Source organism: Nerophis lumbriciformis, linkage group LG09, assembly GCF_033978685.3.
Source record: "Nerophis lumbriciformis linkage group LG09, RoL_Nlum_v2.1, whole genome shotgun sequence".
NCBI classification, from domain to species: Eukaryota; Metazoa; Chordata; class Actinopteri; order Syngnathiformes; family Syngnathidae; genus Nerophis; species Nerophis lumbriciformis.
The window spans coordinates 42,623,208-42,644,228 of record NC_084556.2 but is presented as its reverse complement, the minus strand read 5'-3'; the positions used below and the strand labels follow the sequence as shown (position 1 = coordinate 42,644,228).

Sequence of the window (21,021 nt, the reverse complement as noted above, 5' to 3'; positions counted from 1 at the left end):
TTGTCATCCGTGGTTGATTGTTCTTTCTCTGCTTTCTACTGAGTTGTTTCCATGGACAATGTTTTTCATGAAGTATTTTGAACATGTTTAAAAATGTACCATATGCTTCATCGACATCATTTTCATTGTTCTAATTTAGCTTTTCTAGCTCATTTTTGAAGGCAATCACACTCTTCTCTGTGCATAGTCTTCGAAATATATTTTTGTGTTCCTGGTTCCTCTTCTTGCAACTTCCATTATATATTGTGAACACTGGCAGATGATCACTAATGTTGGTTATAAGTAGACCACTTGTAGTGTTATCAAAATCATTGATAAAAATATTATCAATAAGTGTGGCACAGTGTCCTGTGATTCTGCTTGGCTTTGTGATTTTAGGATTTAAACTGATTCTATACATTATATCAATTAAGTCATCAATGGGTTTTTGCTTATTGTGGTTCAATAAGTCAATATTGAAATCACTACATAAGAAAATATTTTTTTGACCAGTATCCATAACATTTGTCTTGAGCCATTCTTCATATGTTTCAATACTTGACTTCGGTGATCTACATATACAACTGATTAATATGTTTTTACTTTTTTCGTGACATATTTAAATGATTATGCATTCTATGATATTATCAATACCAAATTACATGTTTTTATCACTTTGTAGTTCAGGTTTTTCATCACATACACAGCTCCTCTGTTTTTGTTGGTTCTGTTGATGTAATTTAGTTCATATCCTTCCAGATCAAAATCTGTTCTTTTTTTATCATCGATCCATATTTCTGTAACAGAGATTGAATTGTTCAAATAGTGCTTCATGTTAGTAATTTTAATACAAGCTTCTGCTATTAAAAAGAATAGTTGACAATTTGTTATCACATTTAATATTGCTGTTATAGACTGTGTTTACAGTGCAGGCCAAAGTGGCCCAATTCAGATTTTTTTTAGATCCGATTTTTTCCAGCTGACTGATTACACTGCAAGTAAAATGTGATTTTTATCAGACTCCAGTGTAAACGCGCACAGCCCAAATGTGGCCTCGATGTCACTTGCATGCACACTTTGATTAAGTGAAAACAAAGGAAGTTGATTGGGAGGAAGTCGCTACTACTACAAAATAATACACAAGTCGCAACACCTTAAAAAAATAGTGGGGGTTTTTTACGTGGAAAATAAATAAAAAGTAATATAATGTGTGAATGGATGTATATACTGTAATATATTTGGGAGGGTTTTAATATTTTAATGGCTGTTAAGTAGAGGAGACATGAACATCAGCGTGGATCTACGTGAACTTTACTTTTCAACTCACTCACACTATGTAAGCAAATGCGCCACAGCGTCAATTCTGGTCTTTCAACAATCGCTGTTTCTTCTGAATTAACATATATATTAATACAATACATATAGCCTATTATTTGCACACTATTGACAACTGATGCACCTATAATTTGGTCGTCTTAAAAAAAAAAGAAACTGGATGTCGTGATGAAATATCCATTTCCGCTGGCGACTGTGCCTTTCCAGTGCACACGAGTGACGCAGCTCACCCAAAGCTAATGAAAAGATCTAAATCAGGCCACGTTGCGTTTAGACTGCAGTCACATTTGAAAAGATCAGATTCCAATCAAATTCAGGACTACCTCCTGATGTGGCCTGAATCTGATGCCAAAATATCAGATTTAAAGCACTTTGGAGCGTTTAGACTGGCCAAAAAATCAGATCTGGTTCACTGAGGTAAAAAGAAATCTGATTCTGTATGCAGTGTATACGGGGCCATGTTGTTCATCTGTATAATAAAAACTATTATTACTGATTTGGGATAAAAAAAATTGTAACTGGATCTATATCATTGTCCAAATCCTGTTTTTTATGGTCTTTGTTGCATATGTTTTCAGTTCTATATTTTTTTGTTTAACAATCTTTGATGTGGTTTCAGTAATCTCTATAATTGTAAGTGGATGCACTCCTGAATTTAGAGGTCTTCTTGTTTAGTGGTCCCTTGAAACATAGTAGTGTTGGTGTTGAATTTAGGTATTTGTTTTCCGTCAGACTCCATTATCATTTTTGTTGTGGAAGCAGTGTCAACTTTAGTATTTGTCCAGGTCCTTGATGTCATGGACAACAAGTACTCTTGCTACCGGACCTCCATTCAGCTTGATATAGATTTTACAGTTGGCGCTCCAAGTTCCCTGAATTTTCCCTGCTTTCTCAAGTCACGTGCTTTATTGGCGATTTCCACATTACGTTTTGTGAGATGCTCATTCATGTACACATTTGTTCCCTTTAACTTATTTCCCTATTTCAGCAGTGCCATTTTAGATTTTCTGTTAACGAGTTTCACAAGGATAACTGGAGTACTGTTGTTGTGACTTCCATTCAGTGGGATTCATGTTTCAATGGTATTAATATCGATTTCAATTTCCTATGATTGCTGAAAGTTGACCACTTGCTGTTCTGCTGAGGCAATATCCATTTCATCTGGTTCTCCTCCATTATTCACAGCTTTTGCATAGGATGTTGGTTTAATTTGGTGCACTGTCACGATTATATCATTCATTTGTTTATCCTCATCCATTTCATTCATGATATTCCTCAGCATGTTGTTGTCTTGTTTCACTGCAACAAATTTCCTCTTGGGGAATCTTCACTTATTGATGGATTTCCTGAAAGTCCTTTCTTATGTTATTATGCTGACTTTGCAGACTTTCTATATACAGTATATGCAGACTTCTTGGATCTTCTTTGTATTCTGTTGTTGCTTTTCTCAGATTTTCTTTAAGTTCTCTTATTACTCTATTCATGTCTGCTTTGTGTTCTAATCTTATTATTATTATACATTTTTTTTAAGCATCAAGTCTTGCTTCACATCATATCATATCCTGTGTCCAAAATCAAATCTTGCTTGGTTTTGTGCCCTCTGTCCAAAGAATAATTTGATTCAGAGGACACCACAGGTTTCGGGATTCAGGTTTTTCTTTTAGATGTTGACATCGCATTAGCTCGCTGACGTCAGTGCCTCTTGTATCAGCTCGCTAACACTTGCAGCACTTTCAACTTATTTATTCCACAATTTCTTACCATTCAGAGATCAACTTGAGGTGTCAGCTTGTGAACTTATATCACTCTGTGTTTGTGGAGTAGCAAATGTTCTCCTTGTCCGACCTCTAACAAGTCCACATCCGGGTGTTGATGTGTATCGATGGCGTCATCACTGTCAAAGGTGGAAGACAGTGAGGACATCAGCGCTCCTGGGTATTTGCCAGTGATCTTTTTTTTTTTTTTAGATTATATTTTTATAATCGTGAGAAGCCAAAATTTAAATCGAAGTTAAAATGTGATTAATCTTCCAGCCTTACTGTGATGTTAACACAATCAATGAGAAGAAACTTAGGTCAGCTGTCGCCAAAGTAGCTGATTCTGACCAAAAGTTTAACGAATCCTAGCGCTTATTTATAGTCAATGAAATGCAAAAACATAAGTACATATTTGATAACCTTTTTTAATATATATATTTTTGGGGAGACTGAATTTCCCTTGCAGTCAGCAATCGCCACTAACATAAACACATATCCCCAGCACGTCTGGTCAGGTCTAAGGTGAACACCCTCTGGCATGTTGGAATAAGACGGGTAAGGGAAGTCGGCAAATCAGATCCCTAATTTTGGGATTAACTGTCAGAGCTGGGTTGGTTGGGCTCGGGTGCAAAGCGGGGCTGTGCACGGTTGGAGGAGCCGCCGGCCCACCGACAAAGCAGGCAGCCGCCTGAGCCACGGTTTTTCTTTTTCTTTTTTTTTTGACTGCATCTGATGTGTTTGGTGGGCAGTCAAGATTAAGAGGTTATCTACTCACATATCCCACCTGGTGGTTGTTTGTGCACAATGCAGCTCCACCTGGAAAAAAGATTACCCCCCTCCCCCACACCCAGGAATGGGGTCAATAGAATACCATCCCTATTATAGATCAAATATACACAAAAAAAATTAAAGTATTTAAAAATATAAGTATTTAGTATTTTAATGTAAAATTCAACATTGTCTTACTGTGCTTGTCATACCCACAAACATTTGATGGGAGGGCGACGTCACAACAATTTGGCTGTTTGCTGTCCGTGTGTGTATGTGTTTTATTTTTTTATGAGAAACGTCTTATTTATTCATCCACACTATACAAGTTGACGTGTTTCCTTCTTTTCTTCATTACTAGCATCTAAAGCTAATTCTCTAACTTCAACAACGCACCAAACCCGCCGCTTGCTGGAACAAAACACTACAGAGGTTGTTACCTGACAAACTTTACACACAGGAAAAAGCTTAAAGATGTTTTAATTAAATTCTTAATAGAATAGAGATTCCAATTTGATCGACCTATTTATTATTGTTATTAATATTATTATAACAACTATAAAAGTGTCATGAACCTTGTCAATGTTTACATTGTTTGTAATTGTGTTTGAGTGCCTTTGCTGTAATTGTTAAAAAAAAATGTTGTTTTTGTTCTGTTTAAATTCAATAATTTGCTTGTTTTTGTTTTGTTTACATTCAATAATCTGCTTGTTTGTTTTTCATCAAACCACATTTTAATTTGTTAATTTATTATTTATCACTTTCATCAGCTCCTGTAGGTTCTCTCCTGAACAAAATGCAGTAATGTCATCTGCAAATAATAAAATTTTTTAGGCTGTTCAGATATTAGCATACACTGTAAAACAGTGACTTGTGGTCCCCTTTACACCAGAGGCCTCATGTATTAAGCTTGCGTGCACACATAAGCCTGCCGTACACCCTTTTAATGGCAAAGATGAGATGTATCAAGAGTGAAAGCAACATGGAAATGTGCGTTGCTTCACGCTAACTTTCTGCTTCACGTATATACATTTATACAGGCTGTGAATACTTTTGCGACACACAGACGTAGTCATTCGGTAAAAAATCATGGCAATAATATTTTTTATCGCCAATAATTTGTAGGTCAATTTATCATTGAGCAAAATTTGTTATTGGCCCAGGCTAAGCTTCTTTTTGGATTTGCTTAGAGAAGATGACAGAGGGGCTACCCTAAATAGTCCGCTTAGAGCAGGGGTGTCAAACTCAAATACAGAGTGGGCCAAAATTTAAAACTGAACAAAGCCGCGGGCCAAGGTTGAACAAATTAACCTTTTAATAGGGACCCAAACAAGTTTTGCATTAAATATTGAACAAGCAAGGCTTATATAACTTTATAGTGACATGCAAAATCGAGTTTCAAATAATAATAATAAAAATTAAAAAATATCAATGGCATATCAAATACAATTTAAATAAAAATTGAATGCCTCTTTTCTATTTGCAGCCTTCTGAGGTAAATATCAACATTAACTTTTTCCACAGGCTAATAAATTTGAAAATCAAATAATGAATAAACCAACCATTCAGGACTTTAAACTGCTCAGTTTGCAACACACTGGTCTAATCTGATGTGCCCAAGCCAAATACCTGCCATCTTTTCTTGGATGCTAGTTTGTTAATGTCGGGGCTCAGGCTTTGAACTGAAGCATCCCTCATTATCGAACGAAGGTGTTCATCAGTCATTATACTTCGTATTCCACAATCTTGGGGGCGTGCCTTACAGGCACTGCTTTTAACGTCCTCTACGAGCTGACGTCACGTCCGCTTTATATCCCTTCTAACAACGTGCCCGCCCAGTCACAAGATTTGAGCGGCTCCTGTACGCACACACACGTAAATGCAAAGCATACTTGATCTTCAGCGATACAGTTTACACTGAGAGTGGCCGTTTAAGCAACTTTAACAATGTTAGAAATATACGGCACACTGTGAATCCACACCAAACAAGAATGACAAACACATTTTGGGAGAACATCCGCACAGTAACACAACATAAACACAACAGAACAAATACCCAGAACCCTTTGCAGTACTAACTCTTGTGCCGGATAATGCACCCCCGGCATAGAATGCACCCCCTGACGGGAGTGTTATATCAACTAAAGCCCACACTTAAAGTTTCGACGTGCAAGATTGAATCTATTTGAAAAAGTTATTTAATAGGAACTGCGATGAGGTGGCGACTTGTCCAGGGTGTACCCCGCCTTTTGCCCGATTGTAGCTGAGATAGGCTCCAGCGCCCCCGTGACCCCAAAGGGAATAAAGCGGTAGAAAATGGATGGATGGATGGATTTAATAGGAAGCCAAAAGTGCAAAAACAATAATGTTCGTGTTGGAGGAGTTGTGATTGAATGAAATATGAAATCTGTGCTGCAGTCGCTGCTGGGCCACAACATTAGGTACACCTGCAGACTGCAGCACAGATTTCATATTTCATTCAACAGTCTTGTTAGAGGTCGGATTTTGTGATCAGGCCGGCACGTTGTTGGAATGGATGAAAAGCAGACGTGGCGACAGCTCGTGGAGGACGTAAACGCAGTGTCTTTAAAGCACGCCCCCAAGACTGTGGTCCGGGTGAACGAGATATAATGACTGATGAACAACTTCGTTCGATAATGAAAGATGCCTCAGCTCAAACCCTGAGCACCGACATTAATGAACTAGCATCCAAGAAAAGGTGGCAGGTATCTGTCTTAGGCACATCAGATTAGATCAGTGTGTTGCAAACTGAGCAGTTTAAAGTCCTGAATGGTTGGTTTATTCATTGTTATTTTATTTTCTAATTTATTAGCCTGTGGAAAAAGTTCATGTTGATATTTACCTCAGAAGGCTGCAAATAGAAAAGAGGCATTCAATTTTTATTTAATATGTATTTGATATGCCACTGATATTTTTTAATTATTATTATTATTATTTGAAACTCGATTTTGCATGTCACCATAAAGTTATATAAGCCTTGCTTGTTCAATATTCAATGCAAAACTTGTTTGGGTCCCTATTAAAAGGTTAATTTGTTCAACCTTGGCCCGCAGCTTTGTTCAGTTTTAAATTTTGGCCCACTCTGTATTTGAGTTTGACACCCCTGGCTTAGAGGATTCGGTTCGATCGCCAATTACCAAAGACAAAATATCAAAAATGTCAGTCCAATAACTGAACAGGGATGAGCAAAGCTAAAACATATGTATTAGGTTCATTGGTGACTGTTGTCATCGATCATATAATACCGATCTTCTGTCATACATCTTAGCCAGCCGGACCTTGGTTAATTAGGTACAATGTATTAGCTTGCTTTGAATAAAGCTGTGTCTCGCAAAACTAGAAGACTTAGAAACTCTACTTAAAATCTCTGTCCAGCTCTCCTTAGATAGAGTCAGAATTAAGTCACCCTACCAAAGAGACTTAATTGAATTCAGAGATTCAGGGCGTACATGAACAATTTGATTGGAAATACGATTGAGCCTTTTAAAGTCAGAAGTGGTGTCAAAAAAAGCATCAAAAACTGTCAGTCGGTAAGTTTGGAAACCTGGGAAAAGTATTACGACCAATACTGCGGCTCTGTAGATATCAAAAAAAGGATTAGGGAGTGAAAATGTATCAGTAAATTACTGAAAAGAGGCAAAAGTGTTGCCAGTATACACATCTTGAATGTTGTTGATCCCCAGACTTGACCATCTTAAAAAGACACTATTGACAAGAGAGGGAGGGAAGACATGATTAGCAGTGATGGGTGCAAGACTAGAAAAAGCCAGTAGACCAAATTAGCGCTTAAACTGAACCCACATCCTGAATGAGGTCGTTACACTCTTACGCTATTTAAATTTTTATTAGATGTGTTCTGTTTACTTACCTTAAAGGAGAAACTTAACAAAGCAGCTTTTAACCTAAAATCTTAAGTGAAACAAAAGCACAGAAACAAAACTTCAAGTATTCTTTGTGATCATCTTAACCCAAATGCCTGGTTAAATAATAGGTTCAGCACACTGCAACGCTAGTTATTTAGATTTGTTTAACTGAATGTGACTGTGGGGGGGGCGTGGCCTGCGGGCCTGCCGTAGAACGGGGTGTGCCAGGACCGGCCTCGAAGACAGCGACAGGTGAGCCCAGGTGGGCCTTGTTATCTAATCACCTGTCGCCTTTATTAGCAGCAGCCGGGATTGAGTTGGAGTTGGAGTGGGAGCCAGAGAGAGAGAGAGAGAGAGAGAGACAAACTCAGAGAAAGACATTTTGCTGGAAAGCAAAAGCCTTGCACTATTGAATGAAAATAAAACATTGTTTTACCCTGAATTCCGGGCCATCCTGGCAGTGTGTGGTGGTCCGAAGAACCCACTAGAGGGCAACCTCTACATTTGGCGCCCAAATGATGGAAGCCCACCCATTGGCAGCATTGGCGAAGATCCTTGCGGAGGTGTCGGCGGCCATATATATATATATATATATACATATATATGTATATATATATATATATATATATATATATATATATATATATATATATATATATATATCCATATATATATATATATATATATATATATATATATATATATATATATATATATATATATATATATATATATATATATATATCCATATATATATATGTATGTATGTATGTATGTATGTATGTATATCCATCCATCCATTTTCTACCGCTTATTCCCTTTGGGGTAGCGGGGGGCGCTGGAGCCTATCTCAGCTACAATCGGGCGGAAGGCGGGGTACACCCTGGACAAATCGCCATCTCATCGCAGGGCCAACACAGATAGACAGACAACATTCACACTCACATTCACACACTAGGGCCAATTTAGTGTTGCCAATCAACCTATCCCCAGGTGCATGTCTTTGAAAGTGGGAGGAAGCCGGAGTACCCGGAGGGAACCCACGCAGTCACGGGGAGGACATGCAAACTCCACACAGAAAGATCCCGAGCCCGGGATTGAACCCAAGACTACTCAGGACCTTCGTATTGTGAGGCAGATGCACTAACCCCTCTGCCACCGTGCTGCCCATGTATGTATATATATATATATATATATATATATATATATATATATATATATATATATATATATATATATATATATATATATATATGTATGTATGTATATCCATCCATCCATTTTCTACCGCTTATTCCCTTTGGGGTAGCGGGGGGCGCTGGAGCCTATCTCAGCTACAATCGGGCGGAAGGCGGGGTACACCCTGGACAAATCGCCATCTCATCGCAGGGCCAACACAGATAGACAGACAACATTCACACTCACATTCACACACTAGGGCCAATTTAGTGTTGCCAATTACGGACCGTAGATGGTGAAATCCCTAAATTCCTTGCAATAGCTGGTTGAGAAAGGTTTTTCTTAAACTGCTCAACAATTTGCTCACACATTTGTTGACAAAGTGGTGACCCTCGCCCCATCCTTGTTTGTGAATGACTGAGCATTTCATGGAATCTGCTTTTATACTCAATCATGGCACCCACCTGTTCCCAATTTGCCTGTTCACTTGTTGGATGTTCCAAATAAGTGTTTGATGAGCATTCCTCAACTTTATCAGTTTTTATTGCCACCTTTCCCAACTTCTTCGTCACGTGTTGCTTGCATCAAATTCTAAAGTTAGTGATTATTTGCAAAAAAAACAAGTTTATCAGTTTGAACATCAAATATGTTTGATGTCTTTGTACCATATTCAACTGAATATGGGTTGAAAATGATTTGCAAATCATTGTATTCCGTTTATATTTACATCTAATACAATTTCCGAACTCATATGGAAACAGGGTTTATATATATATATATATATATATATATATATATACATCTATATATATATATATGTATATATATATATATATATATATATATATATATATATATATATATATATATACATACATCTATATCGAAAACTTCTATGGGAATGCAAGAACAAAGACTCCGATTTCCCTTGCCCGGACGCGGGTCACCGGGGCCCCCCTCTGGAGCCAGGCCCGGAGTTGGGGCACAATGGCGAGCGCCTGGTGGCCGGGCACAGCCCGAAGAAGCAACGTGGGTCACCCCTCCAATGGGCTCACCACTCATGGGAGGGGCCATAGAGGTCGGGTGCGTTGTGAGCTGGGCGGAAGCCGAAGGCAGGGCACTTGGCGGTCCCAACCTCGGCTACATAAGCTAGCTCTTGGGACGTGGAATGTCACCTCGCTGGGGGGGAAGGAGCCTGAGCTAGTGCGCGAGGTGGAGAAGTTCCGGCTGGATATAGTCGGACTCACTTCGACGCACAGCAAGGGCTCTGGAACCACTTCCCTCGAGAAGGGCTGGACTCTCTTCCACACTGGCGTTGCACACAGTGAGAGGCGACGGGCTGGGGTAGCAATTCTTGTTTCCCCCGGCTCAAAGCCTGCACGTTGGAGTTCAACCCAGTGGACGAGAGGGTAGCTTCCCTCCGCCTTCAGGTGGGGGGACGGGTCCTGACTGTTGTTTATGCTTACGCACTTAGTACCCACCCTTTTTGGATACACTCAAGGGAGTACTGGAAAGTGCTCCCCCGGGTGATTCCCTTGTCCTACTGGGGGACTTCAACGCTCATGTTGGCAACGACATTGAAACCTGGAGAGGCGTGATTGGGAATAATGGCCGCCCGGATCTGAACCCGAGTGGTGTTTTGTTATTCGTCTTTTGTGCTTGTCACAGATTGTCCATGACAAACACAATGTTCAAACATAAGGGTGTCCATATGTGCACTTGGCACCAGGACACCCTAGGCCGCATTTCCATGATCAACTTTGTAGTTGTGTCATCAGATTTGCAGCCTCATGTTTTGGACACTCGGGTTAAGACAGGGGCGGAGCTTTTTACCGATCACCACCTGGTGGTGAGTTGGCTGCGATAGTGGGGGAGGATGCCGGACAGACCTGGCAGGCCCAAACACATTGTCTGCTGGGAATGTCTGGCAGAGTCTCCTGTCAGAGAAAGTTTCAATTCCCACCTCCAGGAGAACTTTGAACATGTCACGACGAGGTGCTGGACTTTGAGTCCGAGTGGACCATGTTCCGCACCTCTATTGTCGAGGCGGCTGATTGGAGCTTTGGCCGCAAGGTAGTTGGTGCCTGTCGTGGCGGTAATCCTAGAACCCGTTGGTGGACACCGGTGGTGAGGGATGCCGTCAAGCTGAAGAAGGAGTCCTATCGGGTTCTTTTGGCTCATAGGACTTCGGAGGCAGCGGACAAGTATCGACAGGCCAAGCGATGTGTGGCTTCAGCGGTCGCGGAGGCAACAACTCGGACATGGGAGGAGTTCGGGGAAGCCATGGAAAACAACTTCCGGACGGCTTCGAAGCGATTCTGGACCACCATCCGCCGCCTCAGAAAGGGGAAGCAGTACACGTCAACACTGTGTATGGTGAAGATGGTGTTCTGCTGACCTCGACTTCGGGTGTTGTGGATCGGTGGAGGGAATACTTCGAAGACCTCCTCAATCCCACCAACACGTCTTCCTATGAGGAAGCAGTTCCTGGGGAATCTGTGGTGGGCTCTCCTATTTCTGGGGATGAGGTTGCTGAGGTAGTTAAAAAGCTCCTCGGTGGCAAGGTTCCCGGGGGTGGATGAGAACCGCCCGGAGTTCCTTAAGGCTCTGGATGCTGTGGGGCTGTCTTGGTTGACAAGACTCTGCAGCATCGCGTGTACATCGGGGACGGTACCTCTGGATTGGCAGACCGGGGTGATGGTTCCTCTCTTTAAGAAGGGGAACCGGAGGGTGTGTTCCAACTATCGTGGGATCACACTCTTCAGCCTTCCCGGTAAGGTCTTTTCAGGTGTACTGGAGAGGAGGCTACGCCGGATAGTCGAACCTCGGATTCAGGAGGAACAGTGTGGTTTTCGTCCTGGTCGTGGAACTGTGGACCAGCTCTATACTCTCGGCAAGGTCCTTGAGGGTGCATGGGAGTTTGCCCAACCAGTCTACATGTGCTTTGTGGACTTGGAGAAGGCATTTGACCGTGCCCCTCGGGAAGACCTGTGGGGAGTGCTCAGAGAGAATGGGGTATCGGACTGTCTGATTATGGCGGTCCGCTCCCTGTACGATCAGTGTCAGAGCTTGGTCTGCATTGCCGGCAGTAAGTCGGACACGTTTCCAGTGAGGATTGGACTCCGCCAAGGCTGCCCTTTGTCACCGATTCTGTTCATAACTTTTATGGACAGAATTTCTAGGCGCAGTCAAGGCGTTGAGGGGATCCGGTTTGGTGGCTGCAGGATTAGGTCTCCCGGCTGCAGGATTAGGTCTCCCGGCTGGCCTGGGAACGCCTCGGGATGGCCTGGGAACGCCTCGGGATCCCCCGGGAAGAGCTGGACGAAGTGGCTGGGGAGAGGAAAGTCTGGGCTTCCCTGCTTAGGCTGCTGCCCCCGCGACCCGACCTCGGATAAGCGGAGGAAGATGGTGGTTGGATGGATATATATATATATATATATATATATATATATATGTATATATGTATATATATATATATATATATATACGTATATACGTATATACGTATACCTGTATGTATATATATATATATATATATATATATATATATATATATGAATGTATATACAACATGTTATGGTGCACAGGTTAATAGGCTTTAACATTCAAACAACATATAACACATTCATTTTCACACCGCTGTAACCACATAGCAAAGGAGTTACACACAAGACTGTGCAAGCCTTTCAAGCAAAATCACAAAAAAACACCTGATCTCGCTGTCTGTCTAACTCCTCACGTGCGCTGCACATCGCAGATACACACGTACGCACGCACATACAGACATACCCAGCTGCCACGCATTCCAAGATAAAAAGTGTCGCTACACCAAGGCTTAATCCTTATTCTCCTAACGTTTAATCATGTAACATAGTTTATATTGATTTGGCATGTTATACATATCAACTCTATTTAGAGGCGCCTCTCATTCTGTACACGCATTGTTTTTTAGCATGCTAACATGATCGTTGGACTATACACGGTTACCACATTTTCACTTGATTTCTCATTTTTCTTTACATTTCTCTTCTTACTTGTTCAAAGGGTACTCCCCTCCTTTTGTTTAGCCAAATAAAAAATCATTTAGATAACGTTAATCGTTTAATCCATCACACAGACCGACCAGACTAACACATGGTTCTATTTTTAGCCTGCCCCGGCACAGCAAGTACAAGAGGCCAACTCTGTCACTCCAATGTGAGTAAAGACTCACCTTAGTTTGCCGGCTGAGTGAGAGAGCCAGTCCCGGTACGAGCCGCCTGTCCGTGAATGTCGAAGCAATGCAGTAGCTCGGTTCATGACGCCAAAATTATGTATATTTCTGCATCCTCATCCTCATCCGGACCTGAGAACTATGTGGCGGAGTAAAGGATCAAAGAAGACGTCTGGGATGCTTCGTTGAACAAAAAGTTGCTTTATTACCATCGAACAGAGGTGGGACCAAGTCATTGTTTTGCAAGTCACAAGTAAGTCTCAAGTCTTTGCCCTCAAGTCCGAGTCAAGTCCCGAGTCAAGACAGGCAAGCCCCGAGTCAAGTCCAAAGTCAAGACTGGAAAGTCTCAAGTCAAGTCCTAAGTCCTGCATTTTGAGTTTCGAGTCCTTTCAAGTCCTTTTAACCACAGACTAATATATTAACACAGATTGTGTATGCTTTTCAAACGCTGTATTTATTTATTAAAACAAGTGCATTTTAAATTGCAGGAAAGAAAATTGTGCTGACATTGCACTTTATAATAGCACTATTAACCAGTCATTTTAAACATTAACTCATTCCTTTACAGAACAAACACATTGAAAAATAAAGTGCAAATGTACTTATTTGTACAAAAGTGTTAACATTGAAAAAACATGACATATATGTGAACATAACAAAAAAGTTGTACTTTTTATATGTCAGGGCCCTATGCTGCATTGCATTTGCAAAAGACCAAATTAGCCAAGAGTCTGTCAGTCATTTGTGCACGATGGGGGCGTAGTATGATGCCACCATGGCTGAAAACTCGCTCCACTGGAGCACTGGAGGCAGGCACTGCCAAGACTCTCATGGCCACTCGGAACAGTGAAGGAAGAGTCTTCATGTTCAATGCCCAGAACAAAAGGGGGGAGAGAGTTGTTTTGGGTTGGTGCACTACTTGTAAGTGTATCTTGTGTTTTTTATGTTGATTTAATTAAAAAAAGAGAAAAAAATATATATATTTCTTGTGCGGCCCGATACCAATCGATCCACGGACCAGTACCGGGCCGCGGCCCGGTGGTTGGGGACCACTGAGGTAAACAACCAACAGTATGTCAGAAAGCTAGCTAAAACGGTACACATATTCATAATATAGTATACATTTTAACTGACCTTTATTTTACTATTTTTGTCTTTTTTTAGGTGGCTAAAATACGCGGTGCTGCTGACCGCCGTCTAACGTTACGTGTGATATATTGACTAACGTAACCCTGCTTAAAAAAAATCACTGAACAAAAAGTATGAATAAGGTAGTGAACTGCAACAGATTCCCATGTTTGCAATAACGTTATAACGTTAGCAGTGAGTTTACAGCCTCACTGATTTAACTACACAGCAAATAAAAGTCACGTTACTTAGCCAATAAACGTTATCTTACATTCAAAACTTACCGTTCTTTGTGCAACTTCAAATGCCGGACGAAGTTGGAAGTTGTTGCCTCTCCATCAGTAATTTTCGAACCGCATGTGTTGCATACTGCAAACCGTTTTGTGTTGACCACCTCGTAATTTTTATACCCAAACAAAATTATTTTAGGTATCATTTTTTGTTCACTGGCGTGTGGTTTGGACATGTCTTCTTCGTTGGTTGTCCTGCAATTTGATTGGATGAATGCTGTGTGATGAAAACAAAGGACACCTAATTTGATTGGCTGTTGTACTGAGAGCACACCAGCTGACACACGCAACGCTGATAGACAAGTACACAATGAAAAATACGGAGCGCTCCCGAATAACTTTTTCATCTTTGGGTTTTGGGGAAAGTAGCAAGTCATGTCAAGTCATGTCAATTCAAAAGGCTCAAGTCCAAGTGAAGTCACAAGTCATTGATGTTAAAGTCTAAGTCGAGTTGCAAGTCTTTTTACATTTTGTCAAGTCGAGTCTAAAGTCATCAAATTCATGACTCGAGTCTGACTCGAGTCGAAGTCATGTGACTCGAGTCCACACCTCTGCCATCGAACGTCATTATACAGGACTGCAGTACCTGGAGGAGGTCTAGTCAAAAAAATGTGGCACTCCTAACTTGGTGAAGCCAAACCAACAGTTTTATATTCCTCCTTCCTGTGTCTGGGTGGGTGTTAGTTCAGTAGAATACAACCTTACCATATAAGAAGATGTTTGTGTGTTTAAGTGTATTTTAGTCTCTTCTCACAGATAGAGCTATCACTTTGCATACCAAGGTCCAATTTATTGCCTTTTATCTTGCTAGGACCAATCTAGTCAAAATGTGAATGTCAAACTTCGGGAATCTATTTTATTATGTGCTCAAAATTAAATACCACTATTTACTTAAACTGGTGGTTCGCTTTCTCCAACATTAATATAAACATTCACCATATACAAAACATAATATGAGTAAATTAATAGACACTTCAGTGGAAGCACAAACCACACACTTCTACAGGAAACTATAGATCCAGGAACTGGAAGTTCCAGAAACCAAACATTCCTGAACTTTTGGTGGAAAAAGGCCTATTGTCATCCATGAATTTCAGTCAAAAAAATAAGGTCAATGACACTCAAATCCTATTTGCATAGTTTTTTGGAAGTAGATAGGAAAAAAATACTCCTACATATATGTCATTTGTTGCCAGGGAAAGTAATTTAAGAATGTTACTTTTTTGAAAATTCTTTACATATTTGGCATGTGCCGTTGATATTTTGTAAGATTAGTGTTACTTACAACAAATGCATTGTGTTCTTGGACATACATTTTACACGTACATTATTGTTACATTAATGATGTTAGTGCCTGAACTTCAACCCTAAACATTGCAGTTTTAACTACAGACTCACTATTCTTGCATGATGGGCTCTCAGTTTTTACGGTAAAGCGTTTTAACAGTCCAGAAAAGTGTCAGATAAAATCTAACCCACGATGATCATTATTGTTATAATTATCTTGTTATCTTAAGTGGATGTTTGCTGTGTGGTGTTTGTAAAAGCACTCACCCATACAGTTAGATAGCACTGCATTTTGACCGGCTTTTGTTATGTGATGATGTTCGGAGTGTGTGAGTGTGTGAAAAGGAACGGTGTACTGTATTCTTACATATATTTGGTAAACTTTCCTCTTCAATTTGGCATAAAATAAATATGCAGACTTAAAGCATTGCGATCGCAGATTACATGTAAAAACTGTAAACGTGATCACACAGTAAATGTGATTCCAGACCAAGACACAGATGGGTTGAGACAGTAAACGTGATCAGTTAGAGTGATCTAAGACTCCACTCATACTCGTAATAAATAAAAATTAAAAAAACAACTGAAGTTAGTGTAGTGATTTCGATAACAAATGTTGCTTATCTAATTTCACTACACATATATTTATTATCTATATAAGTTCTCTAACTTCAGAACTGTATGTATATATATATATATATATATATATATATATATATATATATATATATATATATATATATATATATATACATACATACAGGTAAAAGCCAGTAAATTAGAATATTTTGAAAAACTTGATTTATTTCAGTAATTGCATTCAAAAGGTGTAACTTGTACATTATATTTATTCATTGCACACAGACTGATGCATTCAAATGTTTATTTCATTTAATTTTGATGATTTGAAGTGGCAACAAATGAAAGTCCAAAATTCCGTGTGTCACAAAATTAGAATATTACTTAAGGCTAATACAAAAAAGGGATTTTTAGAAATGTTGGCCAACTGAAAAGTATGAAAATGAAAAATATGAGCATGTACAATACTCAATACTTGGTTGGAGCTCCTTTTGCCTCAATTACTGCGTTAATGCGGCGTGGCATGGAGTCGATGAGTGTCTGGCACTGCTCAGGTGTTATGAGAGCCCAGGTTGCTCTGATAGTGGCCTTCAACTCTTCTGCGTTTTTGGGTCTGGCATTCTGCATCTTCCTTTTCACAATACCCCACAGATTTTCTATGGGGCTAAGGTCAGGGGAGTTGGCGGGCCAATTTAGAACAGAAATACCATGGTCCGTAAACCAGGCACGGGTAGATTTTGCGCTGTGTGCAGGCGCCAAGTCCTGTTGGAACTTGAAATCTCCATCTCCATAGAGCAGGTCAGCAGCAGGAAGCATGAAGTGCTCTAAAACTTGCTGGTAGACGGCTGCGTTGACCCTGGATCTCAGGAAACAGAGTGGACCGACACCAGCAGATGACATGGCACCCCAAACCATCACTGATGGTGGAAACGTTACACTAGACTTCAGGCAACGTGGATCCTGTGCCTCTCCTGTCTTCCTCCAGACTCTGGGACCTCGATTTCCAAAGGAAATGCAAAATTTGCATGGTTGGGTGATGGTTTGGGGTGCCATGTCATCTGCTGGTGTCGGTCCACTCTGTTTCCTGAGATCCAGGGTCAACGCAGCCGTCTACCAGCAAGTTTTAGAGCATTTTATGCTTCCTGCTGCTATATATATATATTTATACAGTTTTGTTTTTGTTGTCTTATCCCCACAAGTTTTCCCCTCTGTCATTTCTTTCTTCTTTTTATCCCCTCCGGCTGCGCCAAACATTAAATGTATCCAAACATTTAATAAAGTCGAATACAATTAGGGCAACAAAAGAAGTATTCCACACTTCTCTTTTTCAGAGTAAATCTGTAGAGCAGATATGGACTTCTACACAGACAATATTATTTGCCTGAGCAGCTAAACAGGACAGATTCAAAAAAGAAAATAAACGGTTTTTGTTTTTTTTTTCTTTATTTTGGGACATCAAAATTGTGGATGCTTGGGCCATAGTTTTGGGACCCCTGCTCTAAATTGTCAATAGGTATGAATGTGAGTCTGAATGATTGTTTGTGCCCTGTGATTATTGATTGATTGTGATTAGCTGGAGACCAATCTAGGGTTTTCCAAAGTCAGCTGGGATAGGCTCCAGCTTATGCGTGACCCTAAAGGCAGGTATATACCCTTGCGCCGTGTAGCTTTCATCCACCCAATGGTGTGTTGTTTGATTTATAGTTCTTCCTTTGGGGGTAGAATAGAATGCCTTTTATTGTCACTATACACAGGTACAATGAGATTAAAAGCAACTCTAGTATCAGTGCGACAGTCTATAAAAATATTCAAAACATAGGAAGGAAAGAAAAGAAAAATTGTGCAAAAGGAGGTAAGGTGCACAGGTATCAGACTTGTAATTATCTTCCAAAACACTAAGGATCAGTGTCTCCGAAGGAGCAACTGCAGCAGTTGTTGACTAGATACTGTATTTTCTTTCCTGTGAAGTGACGATAGATGACAACCATAACATTGAAATCTTTGTCTACACTGGAACTAATCATTCATAATCATCAGTTTACTTTTAATGGGAATTTTACTTATAAACCAAAGAAAAATACATCATAACGATGGGCTGTGCAACCTCTGAACAAGTCACGGCAGAGGACACTATTGTAACAGTTAAATTGAATGATTCTTGTTCTTCGATGACTTCTGAGTGTTGTCACCGCACTGACGTCATAAGAGTTGTAGTGGAAGTGAACAGAATAAAGGGAGTCATAAGAGTACAAATTCAATGACAATTACTGAACTTTCTAGTCGGCTTTGCTCGCTGACGAAGTTGTGCTTGTGAGCGACGTGATGGCTTGTACTACGGTCATCACGTCGCTCACAAGCACAACTTCGTCAGCGAGCAAAGCCGACTAGAAAGTTCAGTAATTGTCATTGAATTTGTACTCTTATGACTCCCTTTATTCTGTTCACTTCCACTACAACTCTTATGACGTCAGATTGACGTCAGATTGACGTCAGATTGTCCCAATCTTGCTTTTGTAGCAAAAATTGTAGCAGAACTTCCAAAATAATTAACATCCATGTCGTAACATGGATGTTACTGCTACAATTTTTGCTACAAAAGCAAGATTGGGACAATGTGTACAATGAAAATGAGGTTGATGAAGCATATGAACATTTCTTAAACAAGTTCATAATACTTTATAACAAACATTGTCCATGGATACAACTCAGTAATAAGCAGAGAAAGAATAATCAACCATGGATGACAAAAGGATTAAAAAATGCTTGTTAGAAGAAGAATACACTATATAGGAAATTTATAGCACAAAGAACTACAGAGGCAGAAATTAAGTACAAAAAGTATAAAAACAAGTTAACATACATACTACGATTATGTAGAAAAGAATATTACAGTGAATTATTGGACAAGAACAAAACTAATATGAGAGCAACATGGGGCATCCTCAATAGCATTATTAAAAATGGCACTAAGAGGGACTACCCTCAATACTTTAGACGGAAATAAAAAAACAATGACAACATAAAGGAAGTAGTTGAAAGTTTCAATAATTATTTTGTAAATATTGGACCAAAATTGGAAGAAATGATTCCAGACCCAGTTTCAATTGAGGACTATAATGATACCATAGAGCGAAATCCCAACTCCATGTTCCTCAGTAATGTGACACATGAGGAAATAGTTACAATCGTGAAAAAATGTAAATCCAAGACTTCAACTGACTGTAATGAAATTGATATGGAAACGATAAAAAAGGTTATTGAAGAGATCTCAGGACCATTAATGTAGTTAATTAGTAACCTATCATTTCAAACAGGTATATTTCCAAACAAAATGAAAATAGCTATAGTTGCACCAATTTACAAGACTGGCGACAAACATCAATTTACAAACTATAGACCTGTTTCCTTACTTCCACAATTTTCTAAAATCATTGAAAAACTGTTCAATAACAGATTAGAGAGTTTAATAAATAAAAATAGAATACTCGAAGAAAATCAATATGGATACAGAGCTAATGTTTCAACTTTGATGGCTTTAATTGAAATTACAGAAGAAATGACCAATGCTATAGATAATAAAAAATGTGCGGCAGCAGTTTTTATGGATCTAACTAAAGCATTTGACACAATTAATCACAATATTTTAATCAAAAAACTAGAACGATATGGCATCAGAGGGTTAGTCTTAAACTGGATAAGAAGTTATCTAATGAACAGGAAACAATACGTGAAGGTAGGCGAACACACCTCTACAACGTTAAATATATCCTGTGGTGTACCTCAGGGATCAATACTAGGACCTAAATTATTCAATCTATATATAAATGACATTTGTAAAGTTACAAAAAATTTAAAGTTAGTATTATTTGCGGATGATACAACAGCGTTTTGTTCAGGAGAGAACACACAGAAGATACTACAAATAATAACAGAAGAAATTAACAAATTAAAAAGATGGTTTGACAAAAACAGACTATCGTTGAATCTCAGTAAAACTAAAATAATGCTATTTGGTAACAGTAGAAGAGAAAGTCAAACACAAATACAAATAGACGGAATAGAAATTGAAAGAGTAAATGAAACCAAATTTCTAGGTATAATGATTGATGATAAATTGAACTGGAAATATTACGGTTTGTAATATCATCAAAAGGTTCAGAGAATCTGGATAAATCACTGCACGTAAACGGCAAGGCCGAAAACCAACATTGAATGCCTGTGATCTTCGATCCCTCAGGCAGTACTGCATCAAAAACCGACATCAGTGTGTAAAGGATATCACCAAATGGGCTCAGGAACACTTCAGAAAACCACTGTTAGTAACTACAGTCTGTCGCTACATCTGTAAGTGCAAATTAAAAGTGCAAAGCGAAAGCCATTTATCGACAACACCCAGAAACTCTGCCGGCTTCGCTGGGCCTGAGCTCTAAGATGGACTGATGCAAAGTGTAAACGTGTTCTGTGGTCTGAAGAGTCTATGCCGCAATCCCATTGTATTGCTGCTTTATTTGGTACTTTATGGAGCTGTTTGGAGCTAGCAGACACCAAAATTAATTTAGTTGATTAGTTTTGTCTGCTAGCATTTTTTAAATAGTGTTTATTTTTTCATGGGGGATACACTA

At 39.5% G+C, this 21,021-nt stretch overlaps 1 protein-coding gene across 2 annotated transcripts in view; it reads left to right on the top strand.

Annotated features, from left to right (window-relative positions):
* The window catches only part of tspoap1 (TSPO associated protein 1), a 223,963-nt gene that overhangs the window by 116,771 nt on the left and 86,171 nt on the right, over nucleotides 1-21,021 (top strand). The gene's annotated exons all lie outside the window — the stretch shown is intronic.